The 12,356-nt window shown below is 35.0% G+C and overlaps 1 protein-coding gene and 1 non-coding gene across 2 annotated transcripts in view; both read left to right on the top strand.

The window, feature by feature from the left end:
* Window positions 1-12,356, top strand: part of LOC133847205 (ubiquitin-conjugating enzyme E2 N) — a 152,553-nt gene that overhangs the window by 89,102 nt on the left and 51,095 nt on the right. The window lies entirely within an intron of this gene.
* Trnas-aga (transfer RNA serine (anticodon AGA)) lies at window positions 2,431-2,512 on the top strand. Its single transcript has one exon. It is a non-coding gene; the product is annotated as a tRNA-Ser (tRNA).

Raw genomic sequence — 12,356 nt, forward strand, 5'->3', positions numbered from 1 at the left:
CGAATAAAAACAATTGTTGCACTCTTGTTGCTGTTGTTGTTGTTGTTGTTGTTATTGCTACTCCTATGGTTGTTGTTGTTGTTGTTGTTGGTGTTGTTGTACGCAATTTAAATGGAATTTCAGCTACTGGGCTCACATTGATCGCCATAAATAATCGCTACAGCGGCAGCAGCAACAGCATCAATGGTGGCGGCAGCGACAACGACCGGCAACAAGCAACGTGCAACAAGGACAACAGCAACAGCAACAGTAGCAGCAGCAACAACAACAACAACAACTAACTACTACGTGCTGCAACGGCGACCGCATCTCAGATGGCGCGATAAGGTAATTGGACTATTATGTCAAAAAGTATTTGGCGTTTAAGAAATATGGCCTGGCATTTGACATTTCGGCAGGCAGCAACAGCAACAGCAACTGCAACAGCAGCAGCAGCAACAGCAGCAACAGTCGCAGTCGCAGTTGCATTGCTGTTGCTGTTGCTGTTTGCCCCGTTTGCTCCACAAACCCTTTCAAGCAATATCTGCTGCTCTCCCACTCTCACACGCTCTGAGTTGGCTTTTTTTATTGCTGTTGTTGTTGTTGTTGTTGTGGCAACAGTTACATTTGCAATTGCCACAGAACAAAAGGTGCGCATTAAAAGGCTTTTGCTTGATATCGCGATTGCATTGATCAACACACAGACACCGATCGAGTGAGTAAAAGAGAGAGAGAGCGAGACAGAGATAGAGTGAGAGAGAGAGAGAGGGAAAGAGCTAAACGCATTGTCGCCAAGTTTTGCCAATTGGCAAATGATCAAAGCCACAGAGTGCGTGCCAATATAATTGATTGCCTTTGCCGTTGCTTTTACCTTTGCTTTGCTCACCGATTGCTGTTGCCGCCTTTATCGCAATGCAAATTCAAATTCATTTCTGTTACGAATATAAAGCAGATACGTAATTCATACTTTGCCCTAAACTAAACATGAATAACTAATAACTATTCTTGAATTATGAATCAATTAAATAATTAAAACAGAAATTACATATCATAATAAGTAAAATATAGAAGATAAATATATTTGTGTATGATATGAAAAAGACATTTATTAAATAAAATATATAAAATAAACCTATTTGTGTATAGCATGAATAATACATTTATTAAATTAGAATCCTTCTCAGCTAAATCGCCTGTTTGAATTATAAATAAAATAGGAATATTTAATACAGCATATACTACACTTATGAAACAAGAAAATATGAATTAAAGAAATTACAAATTTTGAAAATTTTATTCTTAAAATATAACAAATTAATAGTATACCACAAAAATACTGAATTATACCAAAGACTATATAAAAGAAAGATATTTTCTCATAATATATGAATTGGACTTTTTCGTTTTTCATCTGATTTACTTGTTTAAATTATAAATGTTACATCAAAATCAGTACATATTATATATTCAATAATTATGAAACAATTAATAACTGTGCAACATAATAAAAACAAGAGATAACACCACAGAGTGCGAAATATATACCAGATTGTCAATATACCAAATAAAACGTTTGGTATATTTTAGTATTTTCATGTTTAGAATATATACAAAATTCTACATTATGTATTTTTATATACTATATACCTTCAAAAAATACCATAACGTGCAAAATGTACCAGATTAACAATATACTAACCAAAGCTTTCAGTATATCTTATTTTTGTGTTTGTGTGTTAGTATGTAGTATATACCAAAGACTATATTTGGTATGTTGAATACAAAATATACGAGGTTATGAGATCAAGCAGCTAAAACCCACAAAGTTAAAATACCCCTAACTAAAAGAATATTACTAGTAAGTAAGTGATAAGTAAATCTTATTCTTGATTTACAATACTACTCGATTTTTTTCTTTTCTGCTAATCTTATTACTACTCGCCGTGAATATTTCAGAGTACGAAAGCGTTTTGTAATGACTCTTCATTAAGTATTTTCATTGGTTCTTTTGTTTATTTTGTTTTATACTTATCAGTGACTAACAAAATGCTCGCTGAAGTGCTGCTGAGATATTCTTATTTATTAATAATTCCGCATACTCAACATAATATATATATAATATATATATAAATATGTTACACTATTTACTTTTACTCAGCTAATTGACTTTTTTCGATTTGAATATAACTTGATAGCGTAAGCATTTTGCAATGCTCACTTAAGTCAATCAATGACTCTTCAATAATTTGAGTATTTCTCAAGTAATTCATTAGCATGATTTGATTTCTTCCAATTCTTATCAAGCGTTATCAGAAAACTCATTCACTGTGCAGCTGAAGTGCTTGCACACTGAGATTTGCCCTAATTGAAGTGAATGAATAAAATAAATTATGCTTATCTCAATATTCGGTTGTCGCTTATAAGTGCAACATTGCCGCCCATCGTCATCAAGCAGTCGTGGCCGAGCGGTTAAGGCGTCTGACTAGAAATCAGATTCCCTCTGGGAGCGTAGGTTCGAATCCTACCGACTGCGGAAAATCTTTGTATATTTTTTTTTACTTTGTTTTAATTTCTATGTTATTAAAAATTTTTTGCATTATTGAATTTCTATGTTTTATTTGACATTTACTACAAATACATTTCTTTGGGTCTCAGTTTTCATATTGTACATAAATATAAATATATATTTGTTAGTATGGACTTACCTAAAGCTATCCACTTTCAATACTTTACTGAAGAATTAAAAATTTAAAAAAAACAACAAAAAATATACATGTTAACACTTTTAATCACATAAAAAAAGGGAAAAAAAAAACCACACACACACACACACATAGAACTCACTCTCTCTCATTTTCTCATTTTCTCACTCATACTTCTATGCATATGAAAGAAGCAAAGAAGGAATTAGAATGCGCGCCTCACTAACATCAAAACACAATTAGGACACTTGTAACAGCAGCCGAGTGTGAGAGCGAGACAGCAAGTGACGCCACCGAACTTTTTGCACTCTCACAGAAAAAAAAGAACAAAAAAACATTTCAGCAAAATTAGTGAAATGAAATTTAGAAATATGTAAATTGCCGCGAACTTCCAAATAAACACAATAATAATAATTAATCACTTTGCAATTTACAATTCGCATTAATAAACACATATATAATTTACAATACACAACGGGAGATGCTTTCACGGTCACTTTGCGTGCAAAACTGAGCCTTGAAAATTGCCCTAATATTGGGGGGACATTTGTGTCCAGATTGCCAATTGAAAAGGATATTTGCTCTCCGTTTCATTGCGATCGAATCAACAGTTTTGTGAGAGCCACTTGCAGCTTTACACATACACATGTATGTAAAATGGTGTGCGTGTGAAATAGATTCGCTGCAACTCACTGACACTAACACAATTAGAGAAGGTACTTTTAGGTACATTTTCTTAAATACATACATATATTCTTTGCTCCTCGGTAAATGCATTTCTGGAGCTGTTAAGCATATTTGAATGCAATACAATCTATTTAGTTAATTGAATGTAATAAAATGCAACACAAAACAATTTGAATAAATATTTAGATTAAGCGAAATGCCTGCCAAATGTATCAATTTCTAGACAGCTTACACGAACATGCCACGATTGGGGAATTTAAGGAATTGCCTTTCATCTGTTTAAAATTCCCAAGTTGAGTAGTGAAAAGCAGAAGGCGATGGTGAAGAAGAAGAAGAGCAGGCACAAGTGCAGCTGCTGTTAAAAGGTTTTCATTTTGTTTGCTTTTATGTTCTGGATGTGTTGAGACTTGGCTTGACCAACAAACGATATCATTTTTAATGTATTTATTGCATTATTAAACATATTCAAAAGGCATTAAAATGCCTCGACTCGCATCTAATTAGTCAGAGAGTCGGAGCCAGAGCCAAGCAAAACAAACAGTCGAAAGAGTGTGAGAGAAAGACAGAGACAGAGAAAGGGAATTGCGAGAATGAGCTGAGAATAAATAAGTAAAAGTATGGAGGGATGCCTACTTAGTCCAATGGAAAATTGGCGTCGCCGTCGTCAGTCAAATAAATAAGCATACAAAATGGGCAGAGCACAAAAAAAAAAAAAAAAAAAAGAAAAGAAAATAAATAAAAGCAGAAAATAACAAGATGAATTACCTTTTGCCACTGCACGTGAAACTGACACGCCAAGCACACACAAAAAAGGAACAGGTAAAGCGAGAGAGAGAGAGAGGTAGAGAGAGGTGCTTGCAACTTGCAACATACAGGTGAAGCCGAAACATCTTTAGTTGCCTCAAGTTCTGGCCATGCCACACATGGCTTTCAACACGTTCTGCTTTGGCATATTTGTATTTTTTTTTTTGTTTTCGTTGCCTTTGTTTTTGGCCATTTCTCTGCGGCTGACCAAGGGGCAGCTCCCCTCCCTCTTCCCCTCTTCTCCTGCACCAGCACCACCTCGAAGACTGCTGCGTGACGTCGCATCGCGTTGCCTCTTGTTGTTGATGGCTCAATTCATTTGTTGTCTGTAGGTTGTTCGCCTGTTCGCCGAAATGCATTTTTAATTTAATTTTATTTTGAATAATTTTGCCGTGGTGCGCGCATTAAAAAATGTTTAACATCGTAACAGAATGCCATTAAAAAAAATACTCAGAAAAGCAAAAAAAATGGCCAGCTTTCGATTTGGATTATGTTTACCTCTCTCTCTCTCTCTCTCTCTCTTTTTCTTCTTAATTGCAGCGCCTCAATTATGTAAAAGATACAAAAAGAACAACAACAAAAATGGAAAAAAACGACTCTGGCCTTCTATTAAGACGCGCCTTTGCGTTTTTTGCATAAATTCTGGCCATGGATTATACGCAAATCGCAAGTCGTCGGCTCATTTTCCATTTTCCATTTCCCTCCTTTCCCCCTCTCACCCTCTCACCATCACCATTCACCGTTTACCATTCATGCGCTCGCGTTTCGTTTCGTTTCATTTTGCCATGCATTTAATTGGACCTAGTCGACTAGACTTCAACATTCAACATTCAACTCGCTGCTGGAGGCACTCGGCCGCTCATCAAAGTGACTGCGATTAAATTCTAATTACATAACATTCTTATTAACCAAATGATACGCGAACTTCTTATTCAAAACTCAGCTCAAAACTTAACGCGACAATGAACTCCAAACACACACAGAGACAGACAGAGAGAGAGCGAGAGAGAGAGAGAGAGAGAGAGAGAGAGAGAGAGAGAGAGAGAGAGAGAGAGAAGAGAGAGAGAGGGGAAACTCGAATGTTCTCTATTCTTAACTTTGAAATAATTTATTAATTTGTCTAAACTCTAAGATTCTCATATTGAAAATAGTCTCTATAAATGAAATCTGCTCTGTTTTTTAAGGGGGAATGCTTTGCTTCAAAAATAAATTTGAAGAATAAGCAAATAAGAAAAGATATTATTATGTCATTTTGAGATATTTGTTAAATAGTGAGACCTAATATTCTATACCTAATTTTCTATATTTCCAACAATAGCCATGAAATGACAAAAAAAAAAAACAATCAAAACCATAGTTTAATAACATTAATTTTATTAAAGAATTTTAAGATACCAATCGATGTATAATTATGGCTGATACTTTAAGAAAACATCTTGAGTACTGCAAATGCAAAGCTGATGTCATGAAGCAGTGGCGCCATCTAGATGTCGTTGGTTCGAAAAATGAGTTACAACCGAAGACTAAGCAAAGAATACTTTGGGATATGTGATAGATAGAAAGAATATTCATTTAAAAAATGAAAACTAAACAAAAGTGTTCCGAAAATAATATTCGTATATTCAATAAGCTTTGGCAGCAACAATAAAGACACCATAGAATACTATATATAGAATATATCATATTTGATATTTATTTAGAGTATTTTTTAGTTCAGGATATCCTATATTTCTCAATATATATTCTTCTTCCTTATATATTCTAAACTAAAAATACTGTAAATATATATTCAGTTTTATGTAATACTTTATAATATTCTTGAGTACAGAATAATATAGAATACTATAAATATATATTTAGTAATATGAAATACTTTAAAATATTCTTTTTTTTATTCTTTATTTACTTACAATATTAGAATATTCTAGACTACAGAATAATATAGAATACTATAAATATATATTCAGTAATATGTTATACCTTAAAATATTCTGGACTAAAATATTCGAAAGATTATAGACTATAAAATACTATAGAATATAAAAGATTACAGACTGTAGAATATGCCATAGTCAAGCCCAAGATGCAGGGTATCCGCAAGTGCATCACATTCTTTGTTCTAAGGCAAGATCAAGTTTTACGATGCTTGAGGAATTTTGGCTAATTACGGCTAAACTGTTCGATTGCGCAAGCGCGGCATAAAATAAGCATAAAATCGTTGTGAGTTATGTTATATGGAAACGAAAAATAAAAAAAAAAAGAAAAACTGTGCAATCGCGGTGGCAGTTGTTGTTGTTGTTGCAGTTGTTGTTGCTGTTGTTGCTGTTGCTGAAATGCCAAACTGGCACAAAACAATGAATTGTTGTTGTGGCCATTTACGAGTATTCAGGCTTTAACGTGCTTGACTTGACGCTTTTGCCCAAATTCGCATATCAAACATCAAACATTCAAAATGCGCAACATTTCAACGTGCTGCGTTCTCTCTCTCCCTCTATCCCTCTCTTCCCTCTCTTTCTCCTCTGTTGTTGCAACGCGGCGGTCGACGATGTCAGCTGGCAAAATGAGCTGCCAAAGATTTGAATATTGCACATTTGTGTCATAGTCCAGCGCAATGCAATGCAACGCAGTGAAATATTTTTCTTTATTTTTGAGCTTGGGGCATGCAACATGTTGTCAGCGAGCTCCTCTCGCCGCTGTCAAATGTGTTTGTGTGTTGGTCACTAAAAAAAAAAATGTAAAATCTACAATTGCGCCACATTCGATAGACGAATAACGACAACAAAACCTCAAAGATACTCTCTATCTCCCTCTTCCTCTCTCTCTCCCTCTCTCTCTCTCTCTCTCTCTCTCTCTCTCTCTTTCGTTCTTCCTCGATCTATGAAACGATCTCTTTGGCTTCGTCCACGATCTGTGCGTGTCTTTGCCTCAGTCTCAGCTACAACTTCAGCTTGAGCTTGAGCCTTTTGCCTGGTCAACTCAACTCAACTCAGCTCAGCGCTTGTCGTTTAATTGAAAGATGTCAATTTGCGTTTACGGTGGCAACAACGCACAAAGTGCGTTGCGCAACAATTACAACAGCAGCTTCAACTGCAGCTGCAACTTGCAACTTTAGCTCACAGTCCTTAGCATACCCTGTAAGGAAAATACAAAGGAAAATAAGGAATTTACGAAATTTATGTTGTTCTTTAAATTAAAATTCATTTAAAACAAGAAAGCAAAACAGTATATAACATATACCATTGTAATAGTATAAAATATATACCAAATTAATATACTGAAAAGGCATTTAAATATACCTTATGACATAATGAGTATATAGACATACCATTACATTGAAAATATACCAAAGAGCATAAAAATATACCAAATTAATATACTGAAACATACTTAAATATGCGGAAAACCATAATTAGTATATGAACATGGAGTATATAATAAATACCAAATACATATACTCAAAAAATAATTAAATATACCGAATTCTACATTCGGCATATAGACCATTACATAAATATAGCCATTAATTTTACAATTAGGTAAATAATTGAACATTAGGAGTTAACTATATAAAGTTACCCATTAAACAAATAAGAAAATATGTATACATAATTTCGAATTTGAAATAGTTTTCAATTTTTCAATTATTTATAATAATTATAACAAAAAATTAAAATTAAAATCTACCCAAAAAGTTCTAAAATCAAGATTTTTGCCTTAATACTAAGAATTTTGTTCTCAAAAATGCGACAACAACTTCTAAAAGTTAGAAAACGCATCGCAAGTTATTATTAAAAAGAGGAAAAACTTGTTCAATTTGAAGACCAAAAATCTTATTATAAAATCAGGAAAATATTACATTATATTTTATTGTTTTCTTTTTCCTATTTATTTATTATTTAACTATTTTATCAACTATGTAATTACCACATTCAGTTATAGTACATATAAAAATCTTATATGAAATACTTATCATCAATTCGCACAATATTTCAAACTCAGAACTGGATAAAAGCTTTCAAATAATTTCGAAAGATTACAACATTTTGTAGCCTAAATCAAATATCCTAGTCTAAATTAATTTTATTTTGATAATTAACCAATTTTCAGACTAATGTTTTCAGTGTTACGAATTTGTACTAAAAGATTTAAAGAGCGGCATTTAAAAAACGGGTATTTTTTTGTAGTGTACTAAATATCTAATAATCACCAATGAATAAAAGAAATAATTTAATAAAGAATTTCTTATCAAGAAAAGTTTTTTTTAATGGGGAGCTAAGCTAAACGACTTTTAACCAAGTGAACAAAATGCAAAAAATCTTTGCGATATCAGCTTCTGTTCTGGGGAGAACTGCACATACCCCTTCTTGTACTTACAGGGTATACAAACAATAACAATAAGAAGAAGAAGAGTAAGAGAGAGAGAGAGAGAGAGAGAGAGCGACTCTGTTTAACCCGCGCCAAATAAATTTCAACCAAATTGCCAACGTCAGCGACGCTATCAGCGGTATTTATCAGCTTTGCAAAAGGGGTGCGTATAGAGGGGGGGATGAGATATAGTGGGGGAGTGAGAGCGGGGGGATAAGCACAAGGCAATAACATTGGCCAGTTGCCTGCTTGATGTTGCCTCCGCTGTTGCTTCGGCTGTTGCTGTTGCATGCTGTTATAGGCTGCATGCTTTATCGCAATATTTAATTGGCAAAATATGCGTCTAAACGCACATAAATTGCATTGCTAACGCGTTTGTTGCGTCTCGCAGACCGCACGCCAATTACCCCAACAGCAACTGGCTGCTTGCAACAGCAACAGCAACTTGCAACAGCAGAAGCAGAAGCAGCAGCAACAGCATCCGCACGCAATGTCAAGGCATTTCACTCAATTGTTGTTGCTCACGGCGGCAATTGCTGTGTGGTTGCTGCTGTTGGTTGCTGTTGCTGTTGTTGGTTGCTGCTGCAACAGTTGCTAACCTGCCGCAAATGTCACAATTGGCGAGTGCAACTCGAAAGCAAGTGGAAGCAACTCAACGACGGTCCGACTGACACTTGACTTCAGACTTGAGACGCGCCTTCGGCTTCAGCTTCAGCTTCAGTTTCGACTTCAGCTTCGACTTCGACTTTGGCTTCGACTTTTGTGGCAGCAACATTTGCGGCTTGTTAAATTGTCGCAAAGTTATGAGCAAAGGATTTGCAACAAGCTGCAACAACTCAAGTGCCAGCTGACGACGACCAGTTAAACGTTCTCTCTCTCTCTTTCTCTCTCTCTGCTCAGCTCCAGCTCCAGCTTCGACTTGACTTTGACTTTGACTTCACTTGGCTGTGGGTCAGTAAAGCGATATGCGAATCATTTCCAGTTCGAAGTTGTCGCTGTGTTCCTTCCAGCTTCAGTTTTTGGATGCGATCTTGTCAGCAAATCGTTGGCAAGCCAATTGCCAATGCGATTCGATTCGAAATTCTTGCACAGATATTAGAAAGTTCAACGCACAAGTTCAAATAAATTGTTAGCGAAAATGCTTTTCATTTACGAAATTTATGTTGTTCTTTAAGTTAAAATTCATTTAAAGCAAGAAAGCTGCAGTCGATTTTGAGGTATCAGATGACATATACCATTGTAATAGTATAAAAAATATACTAAATTAATGGTATATAATATATAGACCAAATTAATATACTGAAAAAGTACTTCAATATACCGTATGCTATAATTATTGTATGAATATACCATTACATTGGAAATATACCATGCAGTATATTATATATACTAAAATAATATGCTGAAAATGTATTTAAATATACCCTATGACATAATTAGTATATGAACATACCATTACATTGAAAATATACCAGAGGGTATAAAATATATACCAAATTAATATAATGAAACATACTTTAATATGCGGCATACCATAATTAGTATATGAACATACCATTACATTAACAAGTATACCAGAGATTATATACTATACACTTTATTAATGGTATATAATACATATATACACAATTAATATACTCAAAAAATACTAAAATATACAGAATGCCACATGTGGTATATGGATATACCATTACATTGAAAAGTATTCCATATAGTATATAATATACACCAAATTTCCAAATTACCATCATATAATATATTATATACCAACTCAATATACCAACACTAATAAAATATACCGAAAGATAATTTACATTCCAAAAATACCATATTGTACAAAATATACCAGATAAGGGAATAAAAATATGCTTAAAGCAGCTTGAGCAGTCGTAAAAATTAAACAAATTGAATTTCTGCAGTAAAAAGTATCTTAAAGCAGCACAACTTAACAAAAATTGTACGAAATCCATTTAATTGATGTTAGCTAATGTTGTTCTAATGCCAATCTTTTATCTTAAATTTATTTCTAAATATGCTTCTATCCTAAAATACTCGTATTAGGCATTTATTTTGAAATCGAGGAACAGAAAAATAGCTAGAAGAAGATATAAATTAGATATACTTTTCTCTTTTGAAATTTACATTGTTATATTAGCACTCTTCCAATTCAGTTCAAATTATGATGAAGTTCTACAAAATGAAATAAGTTCAAATACTTTTCATTTGCAAATTTATGTTGATCAATATTTAAATTCAATTCAACGCTTAAATTAAATTGGTTAAAATACTTTTCATTTTGCAAAATTTGTATTGCTCTAATAAAAATCTTTACTAATAAATATATTGTAATCCAGCGGCTGTAGAAAAGTATCTTAAAGAAGCAGTTGTAAAATGTAAATGCAGTCAAGATACAAAGAAAAAAAAAAAATAGACGAGCTCATCTTAAAGATACATTTTGAAGCCACAGCAAAGTAGTTTTATGCAACTGCAATGTACAAAAAGAATCTCTTAAATAAAATGCTATGCTTCAAAGTGACTTTCAAAAGTGCAAGATACAAAAGTATCTTAAAGGAACAACACACGAATCTTTATGCGAATTCACACAGTTGGTCGGAGAAAATGCAGTGAAATCTTGAAAAAGTATCTAGTATATAGTTGCCGCACCGACGGCACAGCACAAAAGTATCTCAAGCTGAGCATCTTTAAAATTGTGTTTAGCTTCTTTTCGATTATGCAATCAAAAACTTAAAGTCGCAGACAACCTTGAAATCGACTCTCCATTATGTGTGTGTGCCATGTGTGTGTGTGTGTGTGTGTGTGTGTGTGTGTGTGTGTATCTGTGTGTGTGTGTGTATCTGTGTGTGTGTGTGTTTTAAGGCATCGCAGTGCATAGCATAATAATAGAATTTGCTGCAAGTTTGTGCAGAGTGCGACCGCGACCTTCGTTAAAGTTGCGAAACTTTGTCTTAAAGTTCAAACTGGAGCACAACTATTTGCCCCATATACTACATGTATAGCACACGCCCCCCGCCCCTTGTCCCCCTCTGTCTGTGTGTGTGTGCGGTATATATATATAGAGAGTGTATAAAGTATAAAGTATGCACCGAGTGCGCCAACTGAATTTATATAACTCTTTCATTCCTCCACTTTGCTTGCCTTCTTTTTATTTTTTTTCTCTCTCTCTGGTTTATTTTTTTTTTAATTTTTGTTATTTTATTTTATTTGAATGCTCTGTTGCAGTTGTTGCAGTTGGTTGGTGTTGCCGTCGCAGCTGTTTTCGCGCTTGCCGCAACTTGAGCAACGTCCTTGGCTGCTGTCCTGCCTCATCCTTGTGCTCCTTCCTCACTTAAGCCTTGCACTCCGTGGCTGTTGTTGGTGCTGTTGTTGTGGCTGCTGCCTGGCTGCTGACTGTCTGCAAAGTTTTCCATATTTTTAGTGCAGCCAAGCACAGGACAAGCAGCCAGCAGCCAGCCAGACGAGCGGACAGACAGACAGACAGACAGACGGACGGACAGACGGACGGACGGACGGACAGACATTTGGAGTTTCCCACTTTGCAATAAGTTTGAAACTTAAATAAGGATAATAAAATGCTTTCGACTGCGCTGCTGCTGCTGCTGCTGCAAGGATGCAAGAACTCACTATGTACCCCATGCCACCTCCCTCCCCCTTCCCCTTCCCCACCCCTCTTGCATCCTTCGCTAGCGAACTGATTGTGTGACGTCCTTGGCTCTGGCTCTGTGTCTGTGCGCTGTCTGCGCCAGCGAACAGCAACCTTGCCACCTTCATGTGGCACTCCTCCCCCCCTCTTCGGTGCAC

The sequence above is a fragment of the Drosophila sulfurigaster genome, chromosome X (genome assembly GCF_023558435.1).
Source record: "Drosophila sulfurigaster albostrigata strain 15112-1811.04 chromosome X, ASM2355843v2, whole genome shotgun sequence".
Lineage (NCBI taxonomy): Eukaryota > Metazoa > Arthropoda > Insecta > Diptera > Drosophilidae > Drosophila > Drosophila sulfurigaster.